Source organism: Anopheles gambiae, chromosome 2 (genome assembly GCF_943734735.2).
Source record: "Anopheles gambiae chromosome 2, idAnoGambNW_F1_1, whole genome shotgun sequence".
NCBI classification, from domain to species: domain Eukaryota; kingdom Metazoa; phylum Arthropoda; class Insecta; order Diptera; family Culicidae; genus Anopheles; species Anopheles gambiae.
In genome coordinates this window covers 60,860,217-60,878,763 of record NC_064601.1, presented here as the reverse complement: position 1 = coordinate 60,878,763, position 18,547 = coordinate 60,860,217, and the positions used below count along the sequence as shown (strand labels likewise).

The 18,547-nt window shown below is 42.3% G+C and overlaps 2 long non-coding RNA genes and 1 pseudogene across 2 annotated transcripts; 1 reads left to right on the top strand and 2 right to left on the bottom strand.

Annotated features, from left to right (window-relative positions):
• The first annotated feature begins 3,879 nt into the window (after nt 1-3,879).
• Nucleotides 3,880-5,792, top strand: LOC133391694 (uncharacterized). The gene is made up of 2 exons (XR_009765157.1): nt 3,880-5,326; nt 5,396-5,792. It is a non-coding gene; the product is annotated as an uncharacterized LOC133391694 (long non-coding RNA).
• On the bottom strand, nt 5,770-7,554 carry LOC133391695 (uncharacterized). Its single transcript, XR_009765158.1, has 2 exons — nt 7,319-7,554; nt 5,770-7,256 (listed from the first exon to the last, which is right to left on the bottom strand). It is a non-coding gene; the product is annotated as an uncharacterized LOC133391695 (long non-coding RNA).
• A 5,896-nt stretch (nt 7,555-13,450) lies between these two features.
• LOC133391128 (uncharacterized) lies at nt 13,451-18,208 on the bottom strand (annotated as a pseudogene).
• Nucleotides 18,209-18,547: the final 339 nt, after the last annotated feature.

Below are 18,547 nucleotides of genomic sequence, written 5' to 3'. Positions count from 1 at the left end.
TTCCCTCCTTTCCCTCCTTTCCCTCATTTCCCTCCTTTCCCTCCTTTCCCTCCTTTCCCTCCTTTCCCTCTTTTCCCTCCTTTCCCTCCTTTCCCTCCTTTCCCTCCTTTCCCTCTTTTCCCTCCTTTCCCTCCATTCCCTCCTTTCCCTCCTTTCCCTCCTTTCCCTCTTTTCCCACCTTTCCCTCCTTTCCCTCCTTTCCCTCCTTTCCCTCCTTTCCCTCCTTTCCCTCATTTCCGTCCTTACCATCCTTTCCCTTCTTTCCCTCCTTTCCCTCCTTTGCAACCGTTCCCTCCTTTCCCTCTTTTCCCTCCTTTTCCTCCTTTCCCTCCTTTCCATCCTTTCCCTCCTTTCTCTCCTTTCCCTCCTTTCCCTCCTTTCCCTCCTTTCCCTCCTTTCCCTCCTTTCCCTCCTTTCCCTCCTTTCCCTCCTTTCCCTCCTTTCCCTCCTTTCCCTCTTTTCCCTCCTTTCCCTCCTTTCCCTCCTTTCCCTCCTTTCCCTCCTTTCCCTCCTTTCCCTCATTTCCCTCCTTACCATCCTTTCCCTCCTTTCCCTCCTTTCCCTCTTTTCCCTCCTTTCCCTCCTTTCCCTCCTTTCCCTCCTTTCCCTCCTTTCCCTCCTTTCCCTCATTTCCCTCCTTACCATCCTTTCCCTTCTTTCCCTCCTTTCCCTCCTTTGCAACCGTTCCCTCCTTTCCCTCTTTTCCCTCCTTTTCCTCCTTTCCATCCTTTCCATCCTTTCCCTCCTTTTCCTTCTTTCCGTCTGTCGCTTACGATAATTTAGCCATAAAAACAAAGCGTTGCTAGGTAGCAATACTTGCTGAATAGCTACGTTATGCAACGTGCCAGCGATGCGCGCTTTTTTAACGATTTTATAGAAAACATAGGCTAAGAAGAAAATGCTGATCGACGACGGTCAGCATTTTTAGAGTATAAATTCAATTGAAAAAATTAATGAAGGCATCATTTGCCAAGAACCAGTTGGTGCGTTTATTATTGTGCTTAAGTCGGCGTGTACTGTGCCTGTCTTGGGCTGCAGCTCCGAAAGACAGTTTCGTGTGCGCGACCAATGGTGGCTCCAGAGAGGATGCATCAACCAACGGATCGGCAAGTAGTCCAATGCCCTCCTTTCCCTCCTTTCCCTCCTTTCCCTCCTTTCCCTCCTTTCCAACCTTTCCCTCCTTTCCCTCCGTTCCCTCCATTCCCTCATTTCCATCCTTTCCCTCCTTTCTCGCCTTTCCATCCTTTCCCTCCTCATTCCTTTCCCTCCTTTTCCTCCTTTCCGTCTGTCGCTTACGATAATTTAGCCTTAAAAACAAAGTGTTGCTAGGTAGCAATACTTGCTGAATAGCTACGTTATGCAACGCGCCAGCGATTAAACGCGCTTAACGATTAAATGGAATTTAACGATTTAATAGAAAACATAGGCTAAGAAGGAAATGCTGAACGACGACGGTCAGCATTTTTAGAGTAAAAATTCAATTGAAAAAAAATAATGAAGGCATTATTTGCCAAGAGCCAGTTGGTGCGTTTATTATTGTGCTTAAGTCGGCGTGTACTGTGCCTGTCTTGGGTTGCTGCTCCGAAAGACACTTTCGTGTGCGCGACAAATGGTGGCTCCAGAGAGGATGCATCAACCAACGGATCGGCAAGTAGTCAAATGCCCTCCTTTCCCTTTTTTCTCTCCTTTCCCTCCTTTCCCTCCTTTACCTCCTTTCCCTCCTTTCCCTCCTTTCCCTCCTTTCCCTCCTTTCCCTCCTTTCCCTCCTTTCCCTCCTTTCCCTCCTTTCACTCCTTGCCCTCCTTTCCCTCCTTTCCCTCCTTTCCCTCCTTTCCCTCCTTCCCCTCCTTTCCCTCCTTTCCCTTCTTTCCCTCCTTTCCCTCCTATCACTCCTTTCCATCCTTTCCCTCTTTTCCCTCCTTTCCCTCCTTTCCCTCCTTTCCTCCTTTCCCTCTTTTCCCTCTTTTCCCACCTTTCGCTCCTTTCATTCTTTTCCCTCCTTTTTATCTTTCCCTCTGTCGCTGACGATAATTAAGCTTTAAAAACGAAGCGTTGCTGGTCAATACTTGCTGAATAGCGACGTTATGCAACGCGCCAGCGATGCGCGCTTTTTTAACGATTTTATACAAAACATAGGCTAAGAAGAAAATGCTGATGGACGACGGTCAGCATTTTTAGAGTATAAATTCAATTGAAAAAAAAAATAATGAAGGCATTATTTGCCAAGAGCCAGTTGGTGCGTTTATTATTGTGCTTTCCCTCCTTTCCCTTTTTTTCCCTCCTTTCCCTCTTTTCCATCCTTTCCCTCTTTTCCCTCCTTTCCCTCCTTTCCCTCATTTCCATCCTTTCCCTCCTTTCCCTCCTTTCCCTCCTTTCCCTCCTTTCCCTCCTTTCCTTCCTTTCCCTCCTTTCCCTCCTTTCCCTCCATTCCCTCCTTTCCCTCCTTTCCCTCCTTTCCCTCCTTTCCCTCCTTTCCCTCCTTTCCCTCCTTTTCCTCCTTTCCCTCATTACCCTCCTTTCCATCCTTTCCCTTCTTTCCCTCCTTTCCCTCCTATCCCTCCTTTCCATCCTTTCCCTCTTTTCCCTCCTTTCCCTCCTTTCCTCCTTTCCCTCCTTTCCCTCTTTTCCCTCTTTTCCCACCTTTCGCTCCTTTCATTCTTTTCCCTCCTTTTTATCTTTCCCTCTGTCGCTGACGATAATTAAGCTTTAAAAACGAAGCGTTGCTGGTCAATACTTGCTGAATAGCGACGTTATGCAACGCGCCAGCGATGCGCGCTTTTTTAACGATTTTATGGAAAACATAGGCTAAGAAGAAAATGCTGATGGACGACGGTCAGCATTTTTAGAGTATAAATTCAATTGAAAAAAAAATAATGAAGGCATTATTTGCCAAGAGCCAGTTGGTGCGTTTATTATTGTGCTTTCCCTCCTTTCCCTCCTTTCCCTTTTTTTCCCTCCTTTCCCTCTTTTCCATCCTTTCCCTCTTTTCCCTCCTTTCCCTCCTTTCCCTCATTTCCATCCTTTCCCTCCTTTCCCTCCTTTCCCTCCTTTCCCTCCTTTCCCTCCTTTCCCTCCTTTCCCTCCTTTCCCTCCTTTCCCTCCATTCCCTCCTTTCCCTCCTTTCCCTCCTTTCCCTCCTTTCCCTCCTTTCCCTCCTTTCCCTCCTTTCCCTCCTTTCCCTCCTTTTCCTCCTTTCCCTCATTTCCCTCCTTTCCATCCTTTCCCTTCTTTCCCTCCTTTCACTCCTTTCCAACCGTTCCCTCCTTTCCCTCCTTTCCCTCTTTTTCCTCCTTTCCCTCCTTTCCATCCTTTCCCTCCTTTTCCTTCTTTCCGTTTGTCGCTTACGATAATTTAGCCTTAAAAACAAAGCGTTGCTAGGTAGCAATACTTGTGGAATAGCTACGTTATGCAACGCGCCAGCAATGCGCGCTTTTTTAACGATTTTATGGAAAACATAAGCTAAGAAGAAAATGCTGATCGACGACGGTCAGCATTTTTAGAGTATAAATTCAATTGAAAAAAATAATGAAGGCATCATTTGCCAAGAGCCAGTTGGTGCGTTTATTATTGTGCTTAAGTCGGCGTGTACTGTGCCTGTCTTGGGCTGCTGCTCCGAAAGACAGTTTCGTGTGCGCGACAAATGGTGGCTCCAGAGAGGATGCATCAACCAACGGATCGGCAAGTAGTCCAATGCAATCCTTTCCCTTCTTTCTCTCCTTCTCTCCTTTTCCTCCTTTCCCTCCTTTCCAACCTTTCCCTCCTTTCCCTTCTTTTCCTCCTTTCCCTCCTTTCCCTCCTTTCCCTCCTTTCCCTCCTTTCCCTCCTTTTCCTCCTTTCCCTTCGTTCCCTCCATTCCTCATTTCCTTCCTTTCCCTCCTTTCTCGCCTTTCCATCCTTTCCCTCCTCATTCCTTTCCCTCCTTTTCCTTCTTTCCGTCTGTCGCTTACGATAATTTAGCCTTAAAAACAAAGCGTTGCTAGGTAGCAATACTTGCTGAATAGCTACGTTATGCAACGCGCCAGCGATTAAGCGATTAGTGGCTCCAGAGAGGATGTATTAACCAACGGATCGGCAAGTAGTTAAATTAATTTAGAAAACATAAATAGGCTGCAAAAGCATCTGAAAGGTTAAGCACTTCGTGCAGTTAGCGGATCAATGCTTAACCCAGAAAACCGTTGCGCTCGTAATAACCAGGCTCGACAAAATGGTCGGGAACCCTGAAAGCATTTACAAATCTTTACTGCTAGAATTACTAGTGATAAAACATATAACGACAGATAATCCTTCAGCATTTTTAGAATTTTCCAACGCTTTGCGCAATCTCATTGACAACATGGTGTTGTTGAAGCAAGAAGGATTTTTGAATGACCAAAGGCTGCTAAACGATTTAACATCAAGGTTTTCAACCGAACTTCGGAACGAAAGGTTGAACGAGAATCGAACCGTTCGAACAGTTCGGTAAAGTGCACGAACGAACGAGATTCTTAACAAAAAACGACCAGAACTTTTGGAAGAAACTGACTACACCGAACGCGTTCGAACGTTCCGTTCATTGTTCGACGACACACATAAACAGTGCTGCAAAATGTCATGACTATCACGAGATTTTCACCAACGAAAACAATCAACATATCCGTGGTAGCTTGATGTTCATTGTTGATAGTCAATAAAAGTGCGTCATGACATGCTGAACACGACATGTGAATTCTTGAGTCCAACACGATACTCTGACTGACAAGCTTAGCTTACTGCCCGCATAAGCATAATCATGACTATTGCTGGCTGTGTACTGTGCTGCCAAATATCACTGTTTCAGTCACCAACGCTCATGACTGAAACGAACCTCAAATCAGCTCACGTACACAAGTGCGATGATCAGACGCAAGATGAACATAGTCGTTGTGACGTGTGACCAGATTGGTGACATTGCAGCAACCACCTCTTGGTCGGTCACTTTGACGTGACTTTGTTTATCTGTGATCAATTTCGAAATGTCACTGGTTCTATCACGAGCACTCGTGATTGAAATGAAATTCATTTCGGTTCACGTACACATGTGCGATGATCAGAGGTAAGACGCACATGGTCGTTGTGACGTCTGATCTGATTGGTGATATTTTGGTAACCAACTCCTGGTCAATCAGTTTGTCGTGATTTTTTGGTATTTTATTATCGCGATAGACTTAGAATATACGTGGCGCGGGCGAGTGGTGTTTTATTAACCATGTGCATATGATTACAAGCAGTAGTCGGTTCTGCTAGCTGGTTAAATGATCCCGCATCCTACATATATTGCCAGACTCATTTTGCTGATCCAAACGTTTATGTATGAACTCTCGTAAGCAGTGCACATGCAAAGATTACCGCTTCATAATGTATTTATTAATTACTCTAGAAAAACACTTAGACCCACAAACAGCCGGCACTGGAATTTCAGGCGATTTGGAAGAAGGGAAGGAAGAGTCAGTACGACTTTTAGCGGACATTACCTAAGTTTCTTGTCCAGATGACCAATTTTACGCTGTTCGATGGTAACGGGAATCCTATGTTAATGATGATCTCCGGGGGCGGATACACGGGCTGTTGTTGGTGGCAGTGGATAGACGCTAGGTGTCAGCATGCCGTGCCCGTTAGAAAATCCGTACCCGTGCGCGGTGTCAATTGCGCCAAAGGTGGATTATGAAAGGTGCAGGAATTTGGTGGCTTTGTCTAGAGTTAGTGCTTTCGGATATGAAAATAATAAAACCAGGATGTAAAACAAAAACTATCTACCTTTTCATCCATCTACAAAACATCTTTTTTATATTTGCACTATGGAGAAACTAACAAATTACACGCCTCGTATGCTAAGAATATCATCGATTCGATTAAAATTATTACACTAACAGCACAGTGAATGAGGAGGTGCCGCTGAAGTAAGTTCACATCCGAGGAGCTCTGCTTGATCGTTTTCCAACCGAATTCGAACGCCGACGCAACTACTGGAAAACTGCCTACTTTATCTTTTTGAGTCGACCGGATTCTTAGGCCGGTTCCTTGGCCAGACGCTTTACTTCGTTTTGCCAAAATTCTCGATCGTACCGACCATGACCAAAAGGCAATCTCCGTCAGTTGGTCGAGTTTGCCGTTCATGAGCATGGTGTAAACCTTGATAATGTTCTCTTTGTTCACCAGCTTGCCGGCATAGCCCGTGAACACTTCTGTGACCTGAAACGCCTGAAATTCGAAACGCTGGAAACGGCGCATCATGCGCACAGCACATCATATTATGCGCGCATTACAACACAGCGCTTAAAGTACGCGACTGTGCGGAAAGTTTTACGTGGACGTGGAAAAAATGGAGACCAAACCTCAAGTGCTCAAAGAGCGGACAGGGCTCAAAACTCAAAGAGCATAGCACGTTAAGAGCACAAAAAGCGCACCGTTCTCGTGGACCAAACTGTGCGAAAAGTGCTAGCACAATGCACTATGTGCAACACTACGAACAGCTCATTCATTGTCAGGATGGGAATTATTTCCTGGAGCGTCCTGTAGTTCTACAGCAGGGGTCTCCAAACTACGGCCCGCGGGCCGCATGCGGCCCTCAATAGCCTTTAATGCGGCCCGCGATGACTGGGTGAAGGTTAAATTAAATAGCTTTTTTTCTGACTAACCAATCAAAATTTATTTTTTTAATTCTGGGAGACAAAAATCAAGATTCAATAAAAGAAAGCTCCAGAAATTTTATGTATTTTCTTATACAAAACAAGATTTGAACTTCCACCCATTCTAAAGGTAGCGCCAAAATGGTCCTCAACATAGTTGATTGTGAAGCAATGCGGCCCGCGAACTGAAAAGTTTGGAGACCCCTGTTCTACAGGATCCGCTGCACGCCACGGTAAATGTTATAATGCTCAGCGTCGGTGATGTTTTGGGTTCATTATACGCGATATCGAATCCAGTGGATTCACAGCCAAGTAGATGCTTATCTCGGCGATGGCATGCAACAGCATGGTGACATCAAAGCGAGCAAATGTGGTAGTCAAAACTGGATCGGTCAGAGAATCAGCCGGCACGTCAAATGGCCTGCACCGTCGTAATCGTGGCAATGCACTCCTGTATACATCCAGCGTTGGTTAGTAACCGACAGCGAGCGGGTATCCTTTGAAACCGGCAACACTCGGAGAAACAGCTACATCACACGGTAGAAGCTGTTGAAACGCAATCTAACTAAGCTGGAAAAACTTCACGCGAGCTTATTACATTATAAACCGTTCCTAAAAATAGCAAATAATAATGTTTATCAATCAATCGAGTGAAAGAAAGAAGCAAAACTTACCATGAATTAAGTATGAGTGCTAAGTATGACACCAGCATCCAACGCTGGTGCATGGTTCCAAAATATGAAGCCGTTACTTCGATCCCATTCTACGTGTGCTTCGACTTGCTGATATGTTAAATGGTATGAAACACGCACCGTTTGCAATTTTATCTCCTAGCTTCGAATAACAAACCAAACCGTTTTCCGCTTGCTATGCCTCTTGAAATGTAAATATTAAACACACATCAACAACAATCGTTCTCCAGGCCCAAGGTGTAAAACTGTATTAACATAAAAGACGTTCTAACGTAAAATAAACGAAGACTGTTTCCCGCCGTTCCCGTTCCGTGCGCTATCCTATATATGCCAGTTGCCAAGTGCCGGCGTGTTCGCCGGTCGACCCCGTTGACCGCGCAAACGATGACCCGGATGGATTGCACGCACACATCAACCGATGATCACTCACGCGCCAACGGTGAGTTACTAGTAGCAATCCATCCGGTCCAGGTTAGCTCACAACAATATCTTTTAGCGACCACTTTTTTGCGCTTGGGGGGCTCGTTTTCTTTGTCGAAAAACCCATGAAGCCGAGCCAGCTCTTCGTGGCATAGCCGGAAATGGCGTATGAAGTAGCCTCCTTCATAACGCGCCTGCTCATACTGGCAGCCATTTTGTGGATCGATGTTGCACACAAGTCGATCTTCAACCTGCTTCAATAACTTCCAAGCAGTAGACGCATACGTTTTCCGCTTCGGCTGTCCACTACCACTTCCCGAGGCTTCCATTTTGTTTTTGTTTTTTTTTTTTTTAATTTAGAGTAAAATTTGGCACGCAATAACGGACTTCCAATCCACATGAATGATAACAGCGAAGTGTTCGACTACATCAAAAGGATGCTACCGTTTCAACGATGGGACAGAATTAAAATCTACTCGTCAAAATTTCGATTTAATTATTGTCAAATTTATATTTTTTTATAAATTTCAACTTTTGTATAAACTGGATCATATTATTTCGTTATTGTAAAAACCAACAGTTAATACAATCACAGGCATACATAATGTATCAAATTGTGTAGATAAAATGCTATTGAACAATAATAAATTTTGACGAAATAATCCAAACTATTCCATAGTGATGTCTTTCCGTTACCGTTCAAAAAGACATAGGGCGGCAGCGTCGCGCGTGACAGAAAGTAGCCCAATTTTGCAAACAGAGCTACCTGCCTAGCGCAATAATTCTGCTGCACCAAATAGAATCAAATTATCTAGTTTGTTCCAGCCAGATTATTGCCAAACTAAAATAAAAATAAAATTGAGCACAATTCAACTTGTTTTTTATGTTTTTTTTTAACAAAAAACAAGCAGGTTGACTGGGTAAACTGAGCTACTTTGATCTACTCGGTGTCAAATTTATCAATGCAATTCACCAAAAACGTGAGCGAAATTGTCACAAAAAACGTTGTCGCTTTAAGTCTATTTAAACGGTTACGGGTTTCAATCATAATATGCCATTCTATTAAGTCACTAATATTAAGATGTGTCGTACAAATTTGGAAATTAAAAAACAGGCTATGAGCAGCCTGGTCTCCATACACCTTGGGCTTGGAGAACGATTGTTGTTGATGTGTGTTTAATATTTACATTTCAAGAGGCATAGCAAGCGGAAAACGGTTTGGTTTGTTACTCGAAGCTAGGAGATAAAATTGCAAACGGTTCGTGTTTCATACCATTTAACATATCAGCAAGTCGAAGTACACGTAGAATGGGATCGAAGTAACGGCTTCATATTTTGGAACCATGCACCAGCGTTGGATGCTGGTGTCATACTTAGCACTCATACTTAATTCATGGTAAGTTTTGCTTCTTTCTTTCACTCGATTGATTGATAAACATTATTATTTGCTATTTTTAGGAACGGTTTATAATGTAATAAGCTCGCGTGAAGTTTTTCCAGCTTAGTTAGATTGCGTTTCAACAGCTTCTACCGTGTGATGTAGCTGTTTCTCCGAGTGTTGCCGGTTTCAAAGGATACCCGCTCGCTGTCGGTTACTAACCAACGCTGGATGTATACAGGAGTGCATTGCCACGATTGCCACGATGCCACGAACGGCCATTTGACGTGCCGGCTGATTCTCTGACCGATCCAGTTTTGACTACCACATTTGCTCGCTTTGATGTCACCATGCTGTTGCATGTGAAGCGTTCCGCTCACGCTATAAAGCGCAACGCTAGGATAAAACAAAGCGGCGCGTTAGTGATCGCGCGGAGGACAACGTAAGGATCGACGAAAGATTGTCAAAGATAGAGAAATTGAGAAGAAGCAGAAGAAGGGGGGGTCGTCCGGTCATTCCTCCTCGGGAGAGAGGTCAAGTGGTGGCAAACTTGGATACGAAGGAGGATTAACTCGGTGGACGGGAAGCTAGAAGGTTCAATAAATTGGCTATTAACACGGTGTAACAAAAAAAAACTAGTTTCTTTTATTAATATAAAGTGTAGTTTAGTTCATCTGGTGACAGCGGTAAAGCAAATATTTGCATGGTGATTTCTGGCTGGTGCTAAAATTCAAGTGGCTAGGTGATAAAGTAAATTGGTGAAAGGTAAATCGCAGCGTAGTTATAGTAAAATTTAGTGATTAATTAGTTAGTGATTATAATAGTGATTAACACATAGTGAAGTTTTTGGTTTTGGATTTTTCAGTTTTTTTATTAAACATATTTAAAAAAAAATTTAAATATTACAGTTATTTTTATGAATACAATAAGTTTAAAAGTAGTTTAAATAAGTCAAATAATTATTGCGTATACAGCATTTGTATAAGTGCATTGGTACGGGAATGAACGACAGAGTGCTGGCGCTAAGGAATAGAGCTGTTCGAATCAACAATAGTTCGGATAATATTAACAAAATTCACAATTTGCACAATTTCAATTCAACTGCAATAAGTGAATCAAACGTAAATAAAGCTTATTGTTACAAGCAACGACTTCAAATACTTAAGGCGGAATTTTTTAACCAAAGTATTGAGATTGAAAAAGCTTTGAATAACACATTAACAAATATGGAGTACGCGTTCCCAACAGAGAGAGCAATGATGTGCATTCCGGACTTTCACGGTGAATCGAAAGATTTGGAAAGATTTTTATATCAAATCGACTTCTTTGCTAAACGAATCCCTGAGGGGGAGTCAGAGGAAGAGCTTATTCAAGTAGTAATGTTCAAACTTAAAGGAAAGGCTGCAAGTTTGTTTAATCGCATTGTTGATGAAAGTTGGGATAATGTGAAAACAAATTTAATCAAGCAATTAGGTGAAAAGGTTAACGTGGAGGCCATTTTCCAACAAGTTGAAACGCTACAGCAGGAGTTCAATGAACCTTTCACAACGTATAAGGAAAGAGTTCTAAAATTAAAAGAGCATATCATGAATAACTATGCAAAAAACGCAGAAGATTCATATGCCATTAAAAGTTTAAAAATTCATTTCTTAGCTGGACTCAAAAATCAAGAACTGAAAACACTGGCTCGAACCAACAAGCATCTCGAATTTGATGATTTGTTAGATTACCTCGAAGAGGAGGTGGTGCAAATTGAGCACATTCGGAAGATTGAGGAAAGGTTAAATTGAAGCCAAGTTTCCTCACACAGTTTCCTCACACATGATACACACACCAATTATCAACCCAACCTGGAGGAAAGTTTCATAGATGATAACGTGCAACAACCGATGCAAAGTAGAAATTGTCAACACGGTAGTTTTTACAATAGAGATAGATTAACACGCTGCGATGAAAGTAGATGTAATAATTAACGGGTAGATAAGGGTAATTTCCAACCTCAACACAACAGTACCACTTATTATCCTAACACTTCAAGAAACTTTTCTCAACCTAAACAATTCACTTCATATGGCTCCTCATATAATCAACACTCATCACAACACATAAACTACCCAAATAATCAATCCTCCTTCCAACGTAACCAACATCAAAGTAGTTATTTGCAACAACCACAACGTAGTCAATATCAAAACCATAACACACAACAAATACCAAAACATAACCCATATCACAACGATAAAATACAGCAACAGTTATGCCAGAACCAACAGCAAAAAAACTAAATATTGGAACATTAGATATTGCTACTAAAACCTCTAGTGTTCCCATAGAAAAGAAAAATATTTTTCATATAAGCCATCCAGAGTCAAATCATAGTCAGGCAGAGCCAACAGATGGGGATTATTATGAAAACATTCAGGTTAGTTTCTCAAATGAAGGAAAACCAATGGCTAATATTTTATCCGAGCATCGTGAAAAAATCGAGCTAAAATATTTAATAGACTCTGGAGCTTGTTTCAATGTGCTAAGCTGGGATGCAGCTAAAATATTAGGGGAATCGGCTATTAATTATACCGATAAAATAACGTTGTCAAGTTTCGATGGAAGTTGTGTTGAAACTATGGGTTCAATGTTAGTACGCTTATACATTGGAAAATTTATATATTGTGAGAAATTTCACATAGTGGAAGTTCTTTTGGTACCGGGAATTATCGGATCGAACTTTTTAAGAAAATATGCAAGCAAGGTTGAAAGACATTTTCAAAACATTCTTTTAACAAAGCCGCACAACGAAGAAGAATGTAAAGATGGTAATTATTTAGAAGGGAATGATGAAAACGATAAGGAGGTATTCTTGGAGAAGATAAACTCAGAAGAGAATGCACATGAATGCCTCTCTTACTTGGAGGAAAAAGATGCAGATTGCGATTTACTAGGTAAGGGGAAAGAGGCAATAGGTGAAGCAAGATATAAAGAATTATTAAACAAAATTAATACCAACCATTTAGATTTGCATGAAAAAACATGCATCACAAAAATAATAATGGATTTTTCTGATACATTTTACTTGCCGGGAGATAAGCTCACATTCACTGAAGCAACTAAACATGAAATAGAAACTAGTTCAAATATACCAATTTACAAGAGACAATACAGATTCCCGGCTACAATAAATGCGATAATGGAAGAACAAATTGAGGAAATGTTAGCACAAAATATAATACGACCAAGCAAAAGTCCGTGGAATTCACCTGTCATGTGTATCCCGAAAAAGACGGACGAAAATGAAAAAAAGAAATATCGTATTGTTGTAGATTTCAGGGCACTAAATCAAATAACTAAACCATTTATCTATCCTATACCTAGAATAGACGATATAATGGATAATATAGGCAAAAGTAATTTTTTTCCACTATCGATCTGAAGTCCGGTTTTTTTCAAATATTAATAGATCCTAAAGATGCTGCAAAGACAGCTTTCTCTACAACTAGAGGGCATTATGAATTTACACGAATGCCTATGGGACTAAAAAACAGCCCATCTACGTTCCAAAAGCTGATGAATACCGTCATATATGCTATACAGCCGGTAAAAGCATTTGTTTATTTAGATGACATTGTAGTTTTTGGTGAAACCATAGAAGAACACAATATCAATTTAATTAAAATTTTTAACGGTCTAAAGCATTACAACCTAAAAATAGAACCATCTAAATGCAAACTATTACATAAACAAATAAATTATCTGGGGCATACAATCAATTCAGAGGGAATTAAACCTACAAAATCTAATATTGATGCAATAGTAAATATGCCAGCACCAAAAACATTAAAACAACTCAGATCGTTTTTAGGTGCTATTAACTTTTACGGAAAATTCATTCCCAATGTTTCCGAGGTACGAAAGCCCTTGCACGAACTTTTAAAGAAAGATTCGAAATTTGCTTGGGATGAAAATTGCGATGAGGCTTTCCAAACACTTAAATTTTTTTTAATTTCTGAACCTATATTAGTACGACCAAATTACAATGATATGTTTATAATCACTACAGATGCCAGTGATTATGCACTTGGAGCAGTGCTTTCTAATGAAAAAACTAAAGAAAAACCTATTGCATATGCTAGTAGATCTCTTGTAGGGGCAGAGAAAAGATACCACCCTATCGAAAAAGAATTATTAGCGATTGTATGGGCAGTAGAACATTTTAAGCACTATGTATATGGTCAGAAATTTGTTATTTATTCTGATTATAGGGTTATGCGTGTCAACTATTAGCTACTTCGGATGTGCGGAATGATTTTACTCACGTCTGGTTTGCTTAGCGGTCAAAATGAAAAAGAGCGTTTATATTTTATTTCCGATGCACGGTAGTGCAGTTATCCGGTTCGGTACGATTACCGAATTAAGCCGATTGCTTGCATGCGGTGTAACGCAAGTGTGGTGTAACGCAGGTGTGGTGTATTAGCGCAACTATAGTGTGGTGCAGCTTGCGTGCGAGGTACGCCACATCACTTCCCCCTTTATTTAAAATTTATCTGGAAGATAAATTTTCCTACCATATCTCGTCTGATGGACGGCAGTTCGAGTCGCAAGTGGGTCGGTCGTTTTGGCGAGCAGATTGTTTTCCTCATCAACGGGGGTGGTGCTTTGGATCGGAGACTCATCATTCATCATGAATGCGGCCTTCAAACGATCGATGGAAATTTCACTTTTCCTGCCTCTGATATCTAAAACGAAAGATTTCTTGTTACGTTTTAATATTTTAAATGGACCATCATAAGGAGGGGTTAAAGCGGGTTTCACGGCGTCGATGCGGACAAAAACATGGGAACAGGAATTTAGTTGTTTTTGTACATATACTTTTTCTTTCGTGTTGTGGTTCGATGTGGGGGACGGCTTCAACGATGACATTATATTTTTTAGATTTGCTATGTAGTCAGGCGTGATGTTAGGTGAATTCGATGGTTCGTCAAAAAATTCACCAGGTAATCGAAGTGTTGTACCATAGATTAGTTCTGCACTAGTTGCACCGATGTCTTCTTTTATGGTGGAGCGCATACCAAGCAACACTATTGGGAGTGCTTCCGTCCAACGAGCGTTTTTGTGGCAAAGGATAGCGGTTTTTAGCTGTCGATGCATCCTTTCGATCTGGCCGTTTGATTGGGGGTGGTAAGGTGCTGTTCGAAGGTGGTCGATTCCGAGCGTTGCGGACAATGAACGAAACATTTCCGATTCAAACTGCCTTCCGAGATCGGTGGTTATTTTAGAGGGAACACCATATCTCGAAATCCATCCTGTAATAAAGGAACGTGCAACAGTTTCGGCGGTGATGTTGGGGATCGGTATTACTTCAGGCCATCGCGTAAATTTGTCGATCATCGTCAAGCAGTACGCGATTCCTTCTGATGGTGGTAGTGGTCCGATTAAATCTATGTGTACGTGTGTGAAGCGTGCGTTCGGTGTGGCTATAGCGGCTGAAGGTGTCTTGTTATGCCGTATTATTTTGTTTTTTTGGCACTCGATACACATCTCTACGAACGCTTTGCATTCCTTTCTAACTGATGGCCATACAAAGCGTTGCGATACCAGGTGTGTTGTTCCTCTAATACCAGGATGCGATAAGCTGTGCAGTTTGGAGATGATCAGTTTTCTGTGCGCTTTAGAAACGAAAGGTCGGATGTATCGAGTGGAAATATCGCAGAAAATAGATTTGGTAGAGTTCGGTATAGCCAGTGATTTTAATATCAGTGATGATGTTTTCGGTGGGTTGTTTAAAAAATGCTGTAGTTCGCTATCGGTTTGTTGTGCATCTGCTAATTGGTTATAATCGATGAGCGTGTTTATGCTATCTATACGACTTAACATATCTGCTACTAGGTTGTGTTTGCCGGCCACGTGTCGTATATCGGTGGTGTACTCGCTGATGAAAAGCAGCCTTCTTTGTTGCGTGGGATTGGCTCTTTCGAGTTTTTGATCAAATGCAGTGGTTAACGGTTTGTGATCCGTGTACACGATAAATTCACGTGCTTCCAAAAGGTCTTTAAAATGCTTTATCGATTCGTATATAGCATAAAGTTCGCGATCATAAGTGCTGGCCTTCTTAAGTGCAGATGACAATTTCTTAGAAAAGAAAGCGAGAGGTTCGATACCCTTGTCAGTCAACTGATTTAATGCAGCTCCTATAGCATGACTTGAAGCGTCAACATCTAAGGCGAGCTTTGCATTTGGTGAAGGGTGAGCTAATAAAGCTGCGTTTGCCAGATCGTGTTTGCATTGTTCAAATGCTTGCGTGCTGTTTTCATCCCAGGTAAGTATAGTGGAGTCATTTTTTATGTTGCCATTCATCATACCGTGCAAAATTTGTTGGCGCTCTGCTGCATGCGGTATAAAACGCCGGTAAAAATTAATCGTGCCAAGGAAGCGTTTCATTTGTCTGGCTATGGTTGGTTTTGGAAAGTCAAAAATAGCTTGAACCTTGCTGGGTTTTGGTTTAATACCATCTGCGGTTACAAGATGACCGAGAAATTCTACTTTTGTTTGCGCGATTTGACTCTTTGTTGGATTAATTGTTAGTCCGTTCTGCCTCAAACGTTCGAACAATATGCGCAAATGTTGGTGGTGCTGTTCTTCGTTCTCGGAGGCGACGCATAAATCGTCAACATACGGAAAAACAAAATCTAAATCGCCAAGGATGGAATGCAAGTGCCGTTGTAACGTTTGTCCTGCGTTTCGAAGGCCAAATGTCATAAAATTAAATTCAAATAAGCCGAATGGTGTTGAAATGGCTGTTTTGGGTATGTCTTCAGGAGCCACAGGTATTTGATGATATGCACGTTGCAAGTCGATGCAAGAAAATATTTTTCTGTTGTACAGAATATTTGAAAAATCTTGAATGTGGGGGACGGGATACCGGTCAGGAACGGTAATAGCATTCAAGCTCCTATAATCCCCACAGGGTCGCCATTTTCCATCTGGTTTCTTTACGAGGTGTAAAGGGCTTGCCCAACAGCTTTTCGATGGTTTACAAATGCCGTTTTTTATGAGAAAGTCAAATTCAGCTTTTGCTTCACGTAACCTTTCTGGGTCCAAACGGCGTGGACGGCAAAAGACGGGTGGACCGGTGGTAATGATTTGATGTGTTACGTTTGTATTGACTGCTTTGCGTGTGTTATCGAGTATCGTGATATCTTTGTATTCGTTTAAGAGATGTGAGAAGCTATCGTTTGAACTACATGCGAATACTTGTGCTGGTAGTGTATTAGTGATGTGTGTTTTGTTTTTAATTAGCTTGTTGCGTTTGATATCTACGAGTAGATCGAAGTGTTTTAAAAAATCAGCTCCGATAATATGCGAATCTACATCAGCTATTGTAAATGGCCATGTGAATGATTGGTTAAGACCGATGTCTAGGGTTAGGTTTTTTGTGCCGTACGTACCGATTGAGCTGCCGTTTGCAGCGAAGAGTTTTCTGGCTGGCATCGGGTTCATTCTGTCCTTGGCGGATGGTGGTATGACGGAAATCTCAGCGCCGGTGTCGATCAGGAATCTGTTGTTGGTTCTGCTGTCGTTCACATAGATGCGCTCGATTACTTCGGCCTTACCGGGGTTCAGCTTGATGCTGGTGCTGGTGGTATTTAGCGTGGGGCTTGCTTGTAGTGGTAAGCTGTTGCTGCTGCGCTGCTGCGATGAGGATGCGTTGTAGCTGGTGCTCACGGTCTCGGCTGGGTTGATGAGAGTGTCTCGGTCAGGATAAGTGTGAGAGTGTAGAGAGAAACGCACTACTTTTTTCGGGAGTAAACTGGCAGATGCTCGTCGAAAAAAATACACTTAGTGTTTGTATCGTTAGTCACTATGCTCCTTCTCACACTTCTCTGCCTTGTTTCCATGGCGATAGTGGAACCAACAGATCCAGCGGCGCGGTGCGCGTGATGGTGTGCGTGATCGCATGGCGCTAGAAGTTCGTTGCCCCCATGGCTGGCTAGACGGATGACGCTGTCTGGATCGAGAATTTCTGTGTGTGTTGCTATCTGCATACGAATATCGATCAGCTGTTAGGACTTCATCTAGGCGGCGAGAGAGTGCATCGATGCGGGCTTCTAAACTGCAGGCTGCGGCAGGAGTATCGATCTCATTCACGGTGCAAATGGCATTGCTAGGCGCTTCGAGGATTTTATCCGCTACGCTGGCTTGATCATCAAGTGATGCGGATGGCATTGCAGCAATAATGGGGCGAACTGTGGTTGGCAAGGCGCGTAACCAAATGTTAGATAGGATGCTATCGGAACATCCTTCTCCTCCCATTCTGCGCATCTCGGAAAGCAGCATACTCGGTTTCCGGTCGCCTAGCGAAACGCCCGAGAGTAAGCTTGTAAGCCTTTGGTTTTCCGACGGCAGAAAAAATCGATGACCGATTTTTTTATGGTAGAGTATCTATCAGCCAAGGTCGACTTGTTGCATTTTGCAATGGCGGCGTGAAAGAACTTTGCGCGGGTACCGAGTGCAACGATCACTGCGTTAAACTTGTGCTTATCGGAAGCAACGTTGTTAACATAAAATGCCGCTTCTAAGCAAACGAACCATGTTTCCACATCTTCGGAGTCGAATTCGGGAAAGCGTATTTTGGCGTATGAGCTCGCGATCTCTGCCTCTTCTAGTTTCGGCTGTCGGATAATAGGCGCTGGCTGTAGCGGTGCAGGCGAATGCTGGGCTGCCATCGCTGGCGCAACCATCACCGGTGCTGGTGCGGGGTCGGTCATTGTCCTTACACTCGCGATTCTTATATAGCGAAACACTGAACTTGTTAACGCGACGCGCGGAATATTTTCGATCCGTATAAAATCGATGGCACTTCGCGGAAGTAGAGTACACGGTCGAACACTCGCGGCGATAAATTACACGATTGTAATTTTTGCGATCGAAACTAAACTTTTTCGGTTTTCGCGTTCGGGGTCACCAGTTATAGGGTTATGCGTGTCAACTATTAGCTACTTCGGATGTGCGGAATGATTTTACTCACGTCTGGTTTGCTTAGCGGTCAAAATGAAAAAGAGCGTTTATATTTTATTTCCGATGCAGCAAATGAAAAACAATATAATTTGTGAAAACAATAAGCAACATAAAGCTACGGAAGAGACATGTGAGAATTTAGAGCAACAACACTGGGAGGATTTATTAAAAATAACTATCGATAACGATCCAAATGAGAACGAAATGAGAAGGAAAGAACGATTGAAGGATATGCAACAAGTTGATAAAACTAAATTTAAAAATTACAAACCGGGCAATGAGAGAATAGAAGTAGATAGAAGTGAGATAGAAACAGTTTTGAAAGAATTTCACGACGCACCTTTAGGAGGACACGTAGGGGTACGTAGGATGAAAAAAAGAATAAAAGAACTGTTTTACTGGAA